This window comes from Sminthopsis crassicaudata, chromosome 2, assembly GCF_048593235.1.
Source record: "Sminthopsis crassicaudata isolate SCR6 chromosome 2, ASM4859323v1, whole genome shotgun sequence".
In the NCBI taxonomy this organism is placed as follows: Eukaryota; Metazoa; Chordata; class Mammalia; order Dasyuromorphia; family Dasyuridae; genus Sminthopsis; species Sminthopsis crassicaudata.
The window spans coordinates 522,627,756-522,645,085 of NC_133618.1; positions in this window are offsets into that span (position 1 = coordinate 522,627,756).

The following is a 17,330-nucleotide window of genomic DNA, read 5'->3' on the forward strand; positions in this document are numbered from 1 at the left end:
AAACAGGAGAGCCCAGCAGCAGGATCTCTGTTTCTGTCTCCTCTGTGTCTGAGTCTGAGTCTGAGTCTGAGTCTGAGCTCGAGCTCTCATCTCCAGTCCTCTCAGGCCTTAAATACCTCAGTCTGATTACATCATTACATCATACTAACTGGAGTGATTCTTTCAGTATATCAAAGTGGAGTGATTCCTTCATTATATCACACTAAGTATATGTGAACTAGGGAACCATTATCTCATCAATCACACTGAGTACATACCCTGCTGTAAGTATCCTTGCTTCAAGTATACCTTTCCCTGAGTTCCCCACTATCTGAGGCTCTCTACAGCAAAAAATACAGGTTTACAGCCAAGAATAAACTGCAAAGTGAGATATGACCCAATCAAAAAAAAAACAAAAAACAAAAAACAAATCCAAAACATAATGGAATATACACATGATTTAGATGTTCTACGATAAAAATGGAGACAAGGGGGATGAGGAAAATAGGAATCAAATGAACCTCAATCTTATCTGAAATAGGCACAAGAAAAAAGAAGACTCATACAAGCAGTTTGGTGTAGAAATTCAACAATGCAACTGGGAAACTAATGAGATTCAGAAGGTGTCAGGAGTAGTTAAGAGGAAGGATGATACCAGGAAGGGTATCATCAGAAAACAAACTTTCTGAACCTCATGCAGATGGGGAGAAATAGAAAGGGGAGAAAAGAAAACAATTGTAGTCAAAGGGGGTGTTTTACTTTTTAAATTTTTTTTATAGTTTTAATTTACCAGATATATGCATGGGTAATTTTACAGCATTGACAATTGCCAAACCTTTTGTTCTAATTTTTCCTCTCCTTCCCCCCCGCCCCATGGCAGGTTGACCAATACATGTTAAATATGTTAAAGTATAAATTAAATACAATATATGTATACATGTCCAAACAATTGTTTTGCTGTACAGAAAGAATCAGACTTTGAAATAGTGTACAATTAGCCTGTGAAGGAAATCCAAAATGCACGTGGACAAAAATAGAGGGATTGGGAATTCTGTGTATGGTTCATAGTCATCTCCCAGAGTTCTTTTGCTGGGTGTAGCTGGTTCAGTTCATTACTGCTCTATTGGAATTGATTTGGTTCATCTCATTGTTGAAGATGGCCATGTCCATCAGAATTGATCATTATATAGTATTGTTGTTGAAGTATACAATGATCTTCTGGTCCTGCTCATTTCACTTAGCATCAGTTCATGTAAGTCTCTCCAGGCCTTTCTGAAATCATCCTGTTGATCATTACTTATAGAACAATGATATTCTATAATATTCATATACCACAATTTATTCAGTCATTCTCCAATTGATGGGCATTCACTTAGTTTCCAGTTTCTGGCCACTACAAAGAGGGCTGCCACAAACATTCTTGCACATACAGGTCCCTTTCTAAGAGGGTGTTTCAGATGGCCTGATAGACAATTGATCGTAGCTGAACAAATTGTATTTTACAAATATGATGGAATATAATTGAGCCATAAGGAATTATAAGATGATTTCATATAATCTAGGACTTGACTAGGACATAAGGACAATACCATGGTGAAGAAAAACATCTTATCAAAGCAATATCCACCATGTCTCTTTCTCAGTTGACTGCACTCTTTTGGACCTTTTTCTCATGTACTCAGGACAATACCTTCCTCCCCTTGTCTCCTTTTCAGCTTTTGTGTTGCCTTCTTCTATTAGATGTAAACCTTCTTAAGGGCAGGGAATTGTCTTTTTCATCATTTGTATCCCAGTGTTTAGCTCAGTGCTTGGCACATAGTAAGGACCTAATAAATGTTTATGGACTTTTTTGGACATGACCATTGTTTAGATTCATTTATGCTTGTTACAAAAAAAATCCCTCATCTCTAGATTAATTGTGGAGTTGGAGTTTTAGTAATTGTGATGCCATTGAAACTTTTTTTTTTAATGCACTGAGGAGAAAAGAAATACAAGACAGGCAGTTTTGAAAGAAAGGTGTGGAATTCATGATAGTTTGTTTTCCAAAATCGAATTTGTGTGAAATAAACATTCACAGTTTCATATAAGATCTTTTTGTGTTCTGCTTTGTGCATGGAAATTATATTTTTTGATGTTTAAGGTTGTAATACAAAATAAAATTTAAAAACTAATAAAAAAATGGAGACCCACTAGATGGTTTGTACTGGAAGTTGAAGGAGAGGTTTCCTCAGAATTGAAATCTAGTCTTAAGCATTTCAGGTTTGGAAACTTGGTTTTTATCAGCCTATATAATGGAGATCAGACTCTAGGGAATATTTCATGGTAACCAAACTCATAAAAGACTGATTAATAAACTGGAATTCCAATTTATTAGATTATGGATAGGAATAAAACTGCTAACATAATCAGAAGCTTAAGTTGGCTGCTCAGTCCATTCTCTTCCCATTAACAAAGTCTACTTGAAATATCAAATAATAGGTAATGATTTGCTAAACAGAGATACTAGGAAAAGGGAACTAAGTGATATTTTTTAAAAAAACTTTCAATGGTATTTTATTTTTCCAAATACATGTAAAGATAGTTATCAACAGTCATTTTTGTAAGACTTTGTGTTCTAAATTTTTTCTCTTCTTCTCTTACCTCCCTCTCCCTAAGAAATCTGATGTAAGTTAAATATGTGCTTTTCTTTTAAACATTTCCATATTTGTCATGTTATGCAAGAAAAATCAGATCAAAAGGGGGTGGGAAAACAAGGAGAAAGAAAAAACAAACAAATAAAAAGGTGAAAATACTATGTTTTGATCCATAGTCAGAATCCACAATTCTCCGTCTTGGATGTAGATGTCATTTTCATCTCATATTTAGTGGAATTGTCTTGAATCACCATATTGTTGAAGAGCCAAATCTATCCCGTTAATCATCACATAATCTTTTTGTTGTTACTATGTGCAATGTTCTCTTGGTTCTGCTCTCTTCATTCAGCATCAGTTCATGTAAGTCTTTCCAGCATTTTTTGAAGTCAGCCTACTCATCCTTTTTAACAGAATAATATCCCATTTCACTTGTATGCTATAACTTATTTAGCCATTTCTCAACTGATGGGCATCTATTCAATTTCCTGTTCCTTGCCCCTACAAAAAAAAATGCTGTTACAAGCATTTTTTACACAATGAGGTCCTTTTCTTTCTTTTATGATCTACTTGGGATACAGACCCAGTAGTTGCACTACTAAAAAGGATGTGCAATTTAATAGCCCTTTGGACATAACTCCAAATTGCTTTCCAAAATGGTTGGATCATTTTATAACTCCATCAATAATGCATTAGTGTTTCAATTTTCCCACATCTCCTCCAACATTTATCATTTCCTATTTTCTTATATCTTTTTGAATTTCAAAAAAAGCCTAACCTCCAAGAGGAAAAGGACAGTCAAAGGGGTCAACAGGAAGACTTCAAATTTGAGTCCGTGTGCTATTGGCTAATCATTATGAGGCTGCTATGGTAGCCTACGGAGGTTAGCAGTGCCTAATTTCAAGCCTCCTAGAGTTTAGATGATCAGATATCTTGTTAACTTCTATAGAGGTGATTATGGGGATAGGAATAAGAGCTGTGATTTAATTAATATTGGCAAAATGATGAGGAAACTCCCTCTACCAATGTAAGCAAGCACCTTCCCTGAAACTTAATTATCTTATGGAATTGCCAAGGGTACCAAGAGGACAAATGACTTGCCCAAAGTGGTAAGTAGTAGAGCTGGAAACAAACTTAGGTAATCTTATTTCAAATCTGTCTTATTTGATATAACTAATATCTTAGATGACAAGATAAAAAAGATCTCGACAGCCTAGAACAAAAAGATGAACACAGCTGAACTGTAAGGAGGTCAGGATGACCAGGACTTTCCATATATACCAAGTAAGCTATTCCCTAGCACTAGCTTTGATGTGTCCCAGGTCTTTATAACTCCAAGACCAGCTCTTTTCCTCTCTTTTCACATATGATGCCTTTTAACAGTCTTTTGAGATAATGAGTTTAAAATTATTTTTCTCTTAATACTGTATATTCTCTTGATAGTCTTTCTTGCATTCCTGGGATAAATTCTAATAGACAACTATCCATTATGTTATTGCATTCTGTTTGCTAAGATTTAATTTACCTTTATATTTTATGAGAAATTAGCCTATGGTTTCTTTGGTAACCTATGGTTTTTCTGTCCTTTTCAGGTTTGGAGTTTAAAACTATAATGGTTTAATTGTTAGTATTCCAAATGCAAAGTCTATATCAAGTAATCTAGGACTTGAAATACTACTGACTTTCCTCCTGTTGACTTTCCTCAATATAAACAAAACTGTATGAAATAAAAGATAATGTGAAGATGTCTTACAGTTCTTAAGTGAATAAAAGAGAAGAGTTGGTTTTATCATTTGCTAACAAAAACAAAACTGATGTACTTAGTAAATATAGAAAAGCAGAAATTCTGTGTTCTACATTTTTAGGGGAAAAAACACACTTAAGATGTTTTACTGTCTTAAATATCGCCTAGGTCAAGAAGGAAATCCAAACAGTAACAAAATACTTTGAAAATGACCAGAACAGAGACACCACTCATCAAAGTATATGGGAAGCTGCCAGCCTGTTACTTAGGGAGAAATGTATTGTTCTAAATGGTCAAATGAATAAGAACAAAACAAAGAGGGAGAGAAACAACATGAATTAAGTCTGTCTTCAAAATCTATGTTGGAAACAAAAGGAAGATCAAAGAAAGAATGAGACCATTGCTCGATGGGGCTGGGACAAGGCCAGTAAGTGATGAGGAGAAGCAGAACCACCGAAGGCTTGCTTTGTTTCTGAGTTATTGTTTTTAAGTGATGAAAAGAGTGATTTTTGGATTGAGCAGGAGAGAGCAAAAATAGTATGTAATTGGCCTCCAGGTAAGTGAGGAGATTGGTAACATTTATATAGGACTTTGAGGTTTTATTTCATTTGACACAACAGCTTTATATGGTAGATGCTATTTAGGGATCATAATTTTATGTTTAGAAAAGAACTCAGAGATAAAGAATCTAAGACCCAAAGAAACGATTTGTCTAAAGTCATAATATCAGAGCTATCACACCCAGTAACCCTCTTACTCCAGATCTGAATTATTTAACTAACTCATAGTAATATATTAGCTTATAGTGAAAAAAGTCTCAGTAGCCTAGAACAAAAAGATAATTCCAGTTGGGACTTTGCCCCAGGAAACCAAAATATAGAGGGAATATGGAAGTTTATATCACATAAGCATTTAGTCCCATTCTACTTGTCCCCAGCACCAACCTTATGACATTTTCATGGTCCCTCTCCAATAGGTATATTTATTGCCATTTGCTCTAAGCAAAATTATTTATGTGGCAGGATCTAGTATGATGAACTCAATGGGAAAGTTTAAAGTCCTACAGCTGTGTTCCAGAAATCAGGTTCACAAAGCATTTACTTCCATGCCTTCCTCCATAATCCTCTTACTTCTTCCCCACTTCCCTCTTCTTTTCCTTTCTTCTTTTTATCTCTTCTTTTTCCTTCTCCTGCTTCTTGACCCCTTTCTTCCTCTATTTCCTTTCTTCCCACTTTCCCACATTTCTTTCTTCTTTCAATGTTCCTTCTGTATGTCACACTGTTCCACATTCTTTATGATGTCTGAAGTCTCATTTCACAATAATTGATTGACATGTTACTGTCAGGAGATTAGGACATTGGGAGTCTGAAAAGGATTAGACAAATGATGAGATTGCCACAATTAAAAGAATACTTACCAAATCTCTTTCCAGTTTAGGGGTCTGGGATATGGAATGATTGCAATTCTGCCAAGGATAATAGGAAGTCAGAACATAAGCAGAGGATTAGGCAAGGGGCCTTTGAGAGCTGGCCTAGTTGTAGCAAATGCTAGAGCTTGAAAGGAGAAATAGTGATTGTGATCAGTCAGAGTAAATTCAGAGGTTGGAGCCTACATTATTATATTCCGTGTATGCATTTTGATGTCAGAAGATACATGTGGCAAATAAAGTCAGATGTAAATAACCGGAAAAATATCAATTGCTCATGGATAGGCTGAGCTATATAGTAAAAATGATAATTCTACTTAAATTAATTTACTTATTCTGTGCCATACTAAACAGTCAAAAATTATTTTATAGAGTTAAAAAAATCATAATAAAATTCATCCGGAAGAACAAAAAGTCATGAATATAAAGGGTGTGAAAAAAATGCAAAGAAAGGGGGTCTAGCCATACCAAATCTAAAACTGTATTGTAAAGTGACAATCAACAAAACTAATTTCTATTGGCTAAGAAAGAGTGGTGGATCAATGAAGGAAGTTACATACCAAAAACAATAGTCAATAATAATTTACTGTTTGAAAAACTCAAAGATTTTAGTTTCTGAGATAAGAACTCACTATTTGACAAAAATAATGCTGGGAAAACTGGAGAAACTAAGTTTTGACTAACATATTACAGTTCATACCAAGATAAGGTCAAAATGGATACATGATTTAGACATAAAAGATAAAACTGTAAATAAATTAGGAAAGCAAGAACTCATTTATCTGTCAGGTCTAGGGAGAAGGAAGGAAATTTATTTTTTTTTCTCTTTTTAAAATTAACTTTATAATTATAATTTTTTGACAGTATATATGCATGGGTAATTTTTTTTTTTTACAACATTATCCCTTGTATTCACTTTCCCAAATTTTCCTCTCCCTCCCTCCCTCCCTCTAATCCCTCCCCTAGATGATGGGCAATCCCATACATATTAAATGTGTTACAGTATATGCTAGATACAATATATGTGTGTAAAGCCAAATTTCTTGTTGCATGGTAAGAATTGGATTCCAAAGGTGTAAGTAACCTGGGTAGAAAGACAATAGTGCAAACATTTTACACTCATTTCCCAGTGTTCCTTCTCTGGGTGTAGCTGTTTCTGTCCATCATTGATCAACTAGAACTGAATTAGATCTTCTTTATGTTGAAGATATCCACTTCAATCAGAATATATCTTCATACAGTATCATTGTTGAAGGAGTTCACTACTTGGTTCTGCTCATTTCACTCAGCATCAGTTCATATAAGTCTCTCCAAGCCTCTCTGTATTCATCCTGCTGGTCATTTTCTTACACAATAATATTCCATAACCTTCATATACTATAATTTACCCAACCATTCTCCAATTGATGGACATCCATTCATTTTCCAGTTTCTAGCCACTACAGAAAGGGCTGCCACAAACATTTTGGCACATACAGGTCCCTTTCCCTTCTTTTGTATTTCTTTGGGATGTAAGCCCAGTAGTAACTGCTGGATCAAAAGGTATGTATGCACAGTTTGATAACTTTTTGTGCATAGCTCAAGGGGAGGAATTTATAACCAAGCAGGAGAGTATTATGAAATGTAAGATAAATATTTTTGGTTACATTAAAAAGTTTTTGCACAAATAAAGTCAATGCAACCAAGATTGTAAGGGAAGAAGAAAGCTGGGAAATAATTTTTTATAGCCAGCATTTCTGATAAAGGCCTCATTTCTAAAATGAATTTGCAAGAATATTAGTCATTACCATTTGATGACTAGTCAAAGGATATGAATAGGCACTTTTCAGATGAAGAAATTAAAAACATCTTTAATCATGTGAAAAAAAAAGTCCTAAATCACTATTGATTGGAGAAATGCAAATTAAAGCAACTCTGAAATATTACCTCACATCAATCAGATTGGCTAATATGACAGAAAAGGAAAATGATAAATGTTGGAGAAGATGTGGGGAAATTGGAATACTAATGCATTGTTTGTGCAGTTGTAAAGTGATGAACCATTCTGTAGAACAATTTGGAAGAACAAAGGTCTATAAAACTGATTTCTATTTGATCCAGCAATACCACTAGATGTATTTCCCAAGACATTAAAAAAAAAAAAAAAAAGGACCCAAAAGTACAAAAATACTTTGTACTTTTTGTGGTAGCAAAGAATTGGAAGTTGAGGGAATGCTCATCATTTAGGGAATGGCAGAACAAATTGTGGTATGTGAATGGAATGGAATACTATTATAAAACAAAACAAAATACTGCTATTATACAAAAAATGACGAGCAGACTATTACAGAAAAACCTGGAAAGACTTACATGAACTAAAGCAGAGTGCAGTGAGCAGAACTAGAAGAACATTGTACATGGTAGTAGCAGCATTGTGCAGATGATCAGTTTTGATGAACCTCTCAGTAATACTCTTGTTAATATTCAGTAATGCCCTTCTCTGCAATACAATGATCTAAGATAATTCCAAAAAACTTATGATGGAAAATACTATCCATATCCAGAGAATGAACGGTGCATGAATGCAGATTAAATATGTCACATTTTTGGATTGCTTTTTTCTTTTTCATGGTTTTTCCCTTTTGTTCTTATTCTTTATTCACAAGATGACTAATGTAGAAATATGTTTAATGTGATTATGTGTATACATACATATATATGTATGTATATATATGTATATGTATATATACATAATATACATATATATGTATATATATATATATATATATATATGTATATATACAATCTATGTCAGATTGATTGTTGTCTTGGTGGTGGGGAAGGAGGGAGAAAAAAATCAAAATCATATAAAAGTAAATGTTGAAAAATAACAAAAAAGATGCATGTGGGCAAATGTAAAACCTGGAAATTCATGGCAATATATGTATGACATGGAAGTGCATTCTTGTAGATACATGGTACATGGGAAGTATGCATGAAATTTGTGATGTAGTTGTTAGTATTCCCAACACCTTTATGGATCCAGCAATGATTAGAGCTTTATACCTTATATAAATTGTGGGTTAATTGTGTGCTCACCTCCAGGTTTCTGTTTTCCATAGTGTTTTTAGGCTGTGGGTGGGGAGGCAGAGCACTAGGCAACTGGCAACTTAAGAATTGTTTTATATTTACATTAAAAAATTAATTTTGCATCTAGAGGATGAAATTGAATAATGATTTAGTTATTGTATTTACCAAACTAATTGGAACACATACTGCATGATGAATCATCTTCAATTCAACAACTTAATTGTGGGTAGTTGGCTATTTATGGGTATTTTTTGCCATGCAGTATTCGGAGGAGGATAATCATCAGCATAAACAAACATTTAAATTGTTTGGTTTAATTAAAACAACCAGCTTATGCATTCTAGATATTTTAAGCAATAAAGCATGTTCAATTATTTTTAATAAAATAAATATTTTTAAAATAAGCATTTATTTTTAGAGGCAGCATGACATAGTAGATAAAGACCTATTTGCAGCCAGTAAGACCTGGCTATGGGTCCTTCTCTAACTGCATTACCATGAGCAAAACCTCTTAACCTTTCAATACTACATACAGTTTTCTAATACTACAAATTACAAAGAAGTTATTGATGTGCATTGGAGGAGGGAAGTTTTCTTTTTTTTTTTTATTTTATTTTATTTTATAATTATAACATTTTTTTTGACAGTACATATGCATGGGTAATTTTTTACAACATTATCCCTTGCACTTACTTCTATTCAGATTTTTTCCCTTCCTCCCCCAACCCCCTCCCCCAGATGGCAAGCAGTCTTATATATGTTAAATATATTACAGTATAATTTAGATACAATATATGTGTGTAGAACTGAATTTTTTGTTGCACAGGAAGAATTGGATTCAGAAGGTAAAAATAACAGTTTACATTCATTTCCCAGTGTTCCTTTTCTGGATGTAGCTGGTTCTGTCCATCATTAATCAATTGGAATTGGATTAGCTCTTCTCTATGTTGAAGAAATCCACTTCCATCAGCATACATGGAGGAGGGAAGTTTTCACATAAGCAGTTTTGTATTTTGATGAAATCAAAAGTTCGGATCCCCTTCTTCCCAAGAAAGACATTTTAAATAATTAACCATAAATATAAATTATTATTTTTTTACATATTTTGGGACAGTTAAATGGCACAGTTGGTCTTGGACTCAGAAAGACCTGAGTTCAAATATGGCCTCAGACATTATTAGCTTTGGTTTGGACTGTGGTCAAATCACTTAATCTTCTTTGCTTCCTCATATGTAAAATAAACTAAAAACTTCTTTGTTTCCTCATATGTAAAATAAACTAAAAAAAAGAAATAGCAACCTACTCCAGTATCCACCAATAAAACCCCAAATGGGGGTCATGAAGCATTGGACATGACTGAAATGGCTGAATAGTATCAAAGTGAATAATTTCAGCTATGACAAATTTCAGATATTGGATTATATAACTAACACCTTTTCCCCCTCTTCCCTTTTTTTCTGTTTGTCTTTTGTTGGGAAATGGACTATCTTTATGTTTTGAGGAGATCAAGATTGAGAATTGATTTTCTAATGATCATCCTAAATAACTTATAGTGGAACTCCAAAATCAAGTACAGCTCTGGGAAAAATTATGGAGTGGGTGAAAATTTTCTTTACATCTTCCTATCTCCTCTTTCTTTTCTCTGTTCTCCAGCACCCAGAATTTCCTCCTCTACTTAGGATGAGCTTCTTCATTACAGTGGTCCATCTGGGTAAAGCTGGACCTCCTTTCAGTGGGTGATAATTTGTCATATGCTCAGTTTTCTCTCCTGGCCTCACTACCAAAAGGAACATATCTGATGGTCACTTCTTTCACAGCCTGTTATCTGTCACTTAGGGTGACAGCCCCTTACCCTGATCAACCAGTCCCTTTGAGGAGTTAATGTCTGTCCATGATTCATATGTGGTTCCCTCTCTGAGATATTTTAACCTGGTTTATCAAGAATTTAACAAAAATCCTGCTGCCTTAACCCAGAATAAGCCCTCTTAAAAGTAGAATTTGAGAGATCGGCCATCTGGGAGGATGGGGGAAGGGGGAGAGAAATATTTTGTGTTTCTTGTCCTTCAAATCTTGCCATATAAGTGGCTTCCTACTCAGCCTGTATGAGACCCACCTTCCTCTAGGATTGGCTCCCTAATCTATTTGTAAAACTGCAAAAATGTTGCATGAATATATTGTTTCGGATGCTGTGTGATAAGAAGGTATAATCCTTATTCCATGATGATAGCTTGAAGCACAGGGATGAAGCAGAAAGGGCTGGAAGTCAGGACTTGCAGTTCTTTGAACTCGGTACTCCGTCTACCATCTTGGGCCTTTGCGCTGGCCATCTCCCTGTGTCTTGAACGCTCTGCCTCCTTTTCTCGGGCTCTGACTTCCTTGGGCTTTCTTAAAGACCCAGCTCAAACCTTGCCTTTTTCAGGAGGTCTTTCCTGGTTCCTTATCCCCCAATTGCTAATGCCTTTCCCTTTCCAATTCCTATCATATAATCTGGGTATATATTGTATGTACCTAGATGTTTACAAAATGCCTTCCTCATTAGAATTCAAGCTCATTGAGAACAAAGACTGTGTAAGTTTTATTTTGTTTGGTTTTTTTAGCTACCCTGGGCTAGTCACTTCATTTCTGTTCACTCAGTTTTGTCATCTGTAAAATGGGGATAACAATCGCACCTAAAACTGATCTCCCACAACTGATGTTTGGATTAAATGAGATAAAGTGCAGAACTTCGCACAGTGCCTAGTGCCTAGCACATAGTAAAAACGACATAAATGTTAGCTGCCATTATTATTATTATTATTTTTTTGTATCCCCAGAAGTAAGATCTGGCATAAAGCAAGTAATAAATACTTGTTAACTAACTGAGGAGACCTACATGTTTCACCTCCACCACTTTCTAGGTACATGGCAAAGTTACTTCACCAACACTGACTTAAGTTTCCTCATCTATAAAATTAGAAAACTGGATTAACTGTTCACTGGATCACTAGTTTAGATCTAGAAGGGGGTTGTAGAGATCACCCAGTCCACCTTCTTCCTCTCTCCTAAAATGGAGAACCTGAGATCCTGAAAGGTTGTGTCTTACCTTGAGTCACAAAGATAGTGACAGAAGCTAGATTCAAATGTACTTCTTTCCTACACTGTATCACCCTTTTGTCTAGCTTTAACACAGACCTTCACATGTTTTATTTTAACAAAAACAAATGAATATTTTATCATTTTGTTCACCCCATAAATTATTTTCAGGGACATTTCTATTCCTCTCTTACAGAGTCTAAATGCCTAAAGAAATAGTGCCTTTAAAGGGGGACTTAATTATAAAACAAAATGAAAACCAAACCAAAACAACTGCCCCCTCCCTTCCCGAGCTAATTTTTTTATTTTAGCCTTGGCCTTTCACTTTGGAGGTTCCTCTGGGTACCAACAGAATAAAGCTCTTAACTTTTCCTGAGGGTTCTTTTTTTCCCCTCGGTTTCCATCTCCTAGACTCTCTCTTCTGGCTTTTAAAATTCATTTTTGCATCCTTTATTCTCCTCACTTACTCTCAGTCTGTCTCGTTGTTACTTTTGGTTCATTCACTACAAGTTACTCTCCCTATCCCCCCTCAGGCCAGATTGTGGGCCTCCTCCCTTAGGTGAAGAGCTGTAACAATCGTCCTTGCGGCCCAGTCTGCCATGCATCAGGACATGGCAACCAGGACTAAGGAAAAAGGTAGAGGAGACAGCTTCCAGATCTGGGAATCAGAAGATAGCTTTAAAATAAGAAGCAGAAGGACAGGCATTCTGCAGTCAGAAGAGAGAAGTCTGGCTTTTGCATAGGATTACTGTTTGGGTACTCCAAGAGGGTGGGAGAGAAGAAATGCTAGCTCCATATCTAAAGAGACTGGGTTAAGCCCAGTAAGAGGGAAGATAAGAAGTGGTTGAGCATCAAACCCAGATGCTAAGGAAATCAACTGCTGATCAGTGCCTTTTTTTTTTTTTTTTTTTAAATTATGGAATAAAACAAGTATTTCCATAACAATGGATGATTATACATGAAACTGCAAATCTACTATGCACAACCTGCCATTCCTTTCAAATATACAACAAAATTGTGTAAATTTTTTTTTCTTCCTTTTTCTCCCCACATTGGCTACCATTAGACGCAAATAGATGTGTGTGTGTGTGTAGATATATATGTATATATCTCCACACACATACACACGCACATACATATACATACACCACACACCACATATATGTATAAAATTATCCTATACATACTACTTTGTGCAATTTTGCCTTATTTAAATCTAATTAAAGCCTGGAGGCTTCTCATATTGCCTATTGGCTTAGTTTTATTGCAGTCCAGAATTCCTGAGCTCAAACTATCTACCAGCCCCAGGCTCAAGGATACTCCATTATCCTAGGCATTTGTTAAAGCCATTAGAGAAATAGAAGATTGATACCTCAGCTCATTTGCAAATAAATAACTTTTGCTACCAAAAAATAGAAAGGAAAAGAAAAAGAGAAATCATACATACATTTGGATAATGAGGCATGATTAATAAAAGATTACTGAAAGGGAAAATTTGGGGAGTTAAGATGCATAAAAATTTAAGAAATGAAGTCAGTAGGAAGGGGACATAACCAAAGGAGAAGAACTGAAAATTCAGCAAGAGAGCTGAAAACCTGTTCTGTCATGAGCTGAAAGAGTTATTTTAAAGGGTGGATAATTATTCATAAAATAAAATGTTTAATTGTTTAAAAATAGCTTTGGGCTCCAAACCGCTACTCTTATTTTACAGATTAGAAATATAATATATTGTTCCTCTTTTGTTTTTATAAATTTGATACAGTTCTTTATATATTTTAGAAATGAGACTTTTATAAGAAATATCGTTGTAAAGATTTTTTCCCCAGCTTTATATTTCCCTTTTAATCTTGTTTCTGTTGGTTTTGTTTGTGCAAAACCTTTTTAATGTAATCCAAGTTGTTCATTTTATCTTTCTTAGTGTTCTTGATACTTCTTTGGTCATAAATTCCTCCTTTCTCCAAAGATCTGATAGGTAAATTATCCCTTGTTCTCCTAATTTGTTTATAGTATCATCCTTTTGCCCAAATCATGTGTCCATTTTGACTTTATTTTGGTATGGGGTGTGAGATGTAGGTCTGTGCTGAGTTTCTGACATATTATTTTTCAAATTTCCCAGCAATTTTTGTAAAATAGTGAGTTCTTATTCCAGAAGCTGGAGTTTACGGATTTATCAAATACTAGATTGCTCTATCCCTTGTTTATTGTCTTATCTTTTGTTTTTGAAGAGGACCACTGATATTACAAGGTGATATCTTGATTATGCTTGAATTGTTTTAAGAGAGGCAGAATTGCACAAAGCTTTCAACTTTTTTCAGGGTCATCAAAATCCAGTGGCAAGACAAAAGCCAGGAGACCAATATATGGGGTTAAAGAGATACCTATATTTTCAGTTTTCTGGTGTCCCATTCCCTGAGACGATGGCTACAAGATGAATCTAGGGATTGTAGAAAAAAGAGGAAACAACTCCTTGATTCTGTTGTCCATCTAGGGAGACCAGGGTCAGGATGGCTGAGTGGTATAAAGCAGAGATGTCAAACTCCCCCTCCTGAGTGCTGCTGAATCAGACTAAAATGTATTGGGGAAATGTATAATAAAATAAAAATAAAATACAACAGTTAATTTGTGATTTTCTAAGTCAATATGCAGCTTGCAGGGATTCCTTTCTATTTTAGCTTGACTCCACTGAGATAATGGACCATGTTAAGCTTGTGCTGTGTGTTCAAATCTTATTTCTGACATCAAATTTTCTCCTTTTCCTACCTCTCTACCAAACTTCTGCCCAATGTAAGAGTTGCTTGATTTTTGGTGTGTTGGGATTCAGAATTGTGTGAATGGCTAGAAACAAAAAATATTTTTTAATGATTTGTTGTTCCCTGAGAAGTAGAACCTCAGGGGTCTGTTAATGGCTCTGTGCTATTTAACATTTTAATAAACAACTTGGATAGAGAATGGGGCTGAACGGAGAATGTACCAAGATGACGTTTCTGTTTCTGGCAGACCTTGTACGTATGACTTGGCATAGGGGAGAATAGGTGCTTTGAGAATGACAAACAACCTGGATGCTTCCTGTCAGCCCCATGTGACTCAGCACTTTGGGACCTTCAGAGACAATGAAGCATTTCCCTTTTTGACTTTTGACTACTGAACAGGAAGAACCAATGACTCCATGAACCTTTTTTTAAGAGTGATTTGTGTTGTAGGGCTTGTGGGAAGAAAAACATGCGAGTGCATTGGTAGTGAAGCTATGAATCATTGCAACCATTTTGGAAACATTTGAAATAATTCACACAATATGCTAAAATAACCCTGTCTTTTTACCCAGTGATTCCATTATTAGACTTATAGCTTATAGACATTACTAGACTTATAGTCTCTTGATAAGAAGATAGAATTCAAATACAACAAAATATTTATTGCCATTTTTGTGTGTGTGATAGCAAAGAATCAGAAATTTTGCAGTTCCCTATTAGGGAATGGCTAAAATTATGGTACATTAATGTGATGTTACTGTTCTCTTGAGAAATAACAAGTGTGATAAATACAGAGAAGTATGGAAAGACTTACATGAAATGGTGCATGAATGAAGTAAGCAGAGTCAAGAAAGCAATATATGATTAAAATAATGCAAAAGGAAAGAACCACAACCACAAAACAACCAGAAATGAATGTTGCAAAATTGCAAAGAACAAACATAGCTCTAAAGAAGGATATGAGAAGACATTATCCCTCAATCTTTGTAGAGGTTGGAGGTCCACAGATGTGGAATATCACATGCATTTTTAGATGTGTTGATCAATTATGCTGATTTCCCCCATCCTTCCTTTTCCTTCTTTTTTGCCTTTTTAAAAAATACTCTTTATTAAGGAATGGCTCTCTGGGAAAAGGAGAAGGGATATGAGAGGAAATTATGGTGATATCAAAAGCCAAAAGATATTATTAAACTTTTTTAAAGGAATGATTCCATCCTTGGTCTTTCTTCCCAAAATGGATGTGTCTGAACATGGAGGCTATTTTGTGAATTTGAGAAGTTTAGGTACTCATTTGACTTCTTGTGTCTTATCCCCTTGGAAAATTAAGTCTCAATGGTGCTTTTAATGCCTTTTATGGAAAACTAGCCTACCTGCGTGGATAGGGTCTTGGGATAACATTCCTACCATAAACGGGCTGTCCCAGGCATTTGATGTTATAGAATTTGGAGTAAAATTTATGTTCATGTACTAGTTGGATTACATGGGCTTAGAGGCCTTATTCAATTTAGAAATTCTATGATCAAAAGTACAAACTCAAAACATGAATTTGTTTAAAAATTTTATAAAACAAAATTTCTTCCCTTCTCACCCCAAACTTCCTGAATCTTGGTTGGCATTGTTGCCTATTAATAATCCAAAACATATTTTGTGCTGTTGTCCCTCAAATAATAGCCTCTCTTTTTCTCTGTTCCTCTCTTACTTCATATTTATTACTTTGGGCGATTGATAGAAGGCAAGTATGGAATTTATTTTAACATAGCTTGAGGAGTTAAAAATTCTAGTCTATCATCTCTTATCTGTAGGAAAGGCTGCATTCCACCAATTCTACCAAAAGACAGATAGATAAAAGGAAATTCATTCCTTTTCGGAAAAGAAGGCTCTTTAACCACACTTTAGTATATTCAATTGATTCGCAATTCTGTTTTTTTTTTTTTTTTTTTTTTTTTTATAAGAGCTGGTCATCTTATCTCATACAATGGCCAGTTTTATGGGCCCAACTTCTGTTGAATGTGGATGTTTTGATCTACCCTTTTTTGAATCTGGGCTGGTTCAGGTGAGCCTAGTGGCTCTCCATACCCAGAGGCTCACTATATTGGTACCAAATAAGGTTAACACCAATTGGCATTAGACCTAATTGGTTCAGAATTCCTGAACTCAAGTGATCCATCACTCTCAGCCTTTCCAGTAGCAGGATTACAGGTGTTGCTAATGGACCTGGCAGTTTTTTTTTTTTCCTAAATCCTGCCAATGAGCCTGTTCTCTCTGTGTCCCAGTCTCAGTGGAAACTAAATGAACTACTTCTTTAGTATTTTAATAGACTCTGGAGATATCATCAAAGACAAATATGACTAGGAAAGGAGATGGAATAATCATTAGTGAGAGATATAACAAACTGTCTGAGGGGGATACTGGTAACCACGTATCAAAAACTCAGAGAAAGATTTATTGTGTGTTGGGTGGATTTTAACTTTGACACTACTATCAGTCACTTAAGATCCTTAATCTTCAATCTCTTCATTTATGAAGTAGAAGTCATAATAACTAATCTCAAGATTGTTGTGAAGAAAGAACATTTCTGGCTTTAAAGGGCTCTCATTTTTTAAGAACTTGTGGAAAGACATTGACAAAAATCATTTAAGACAATAACAATTGATGAGTAT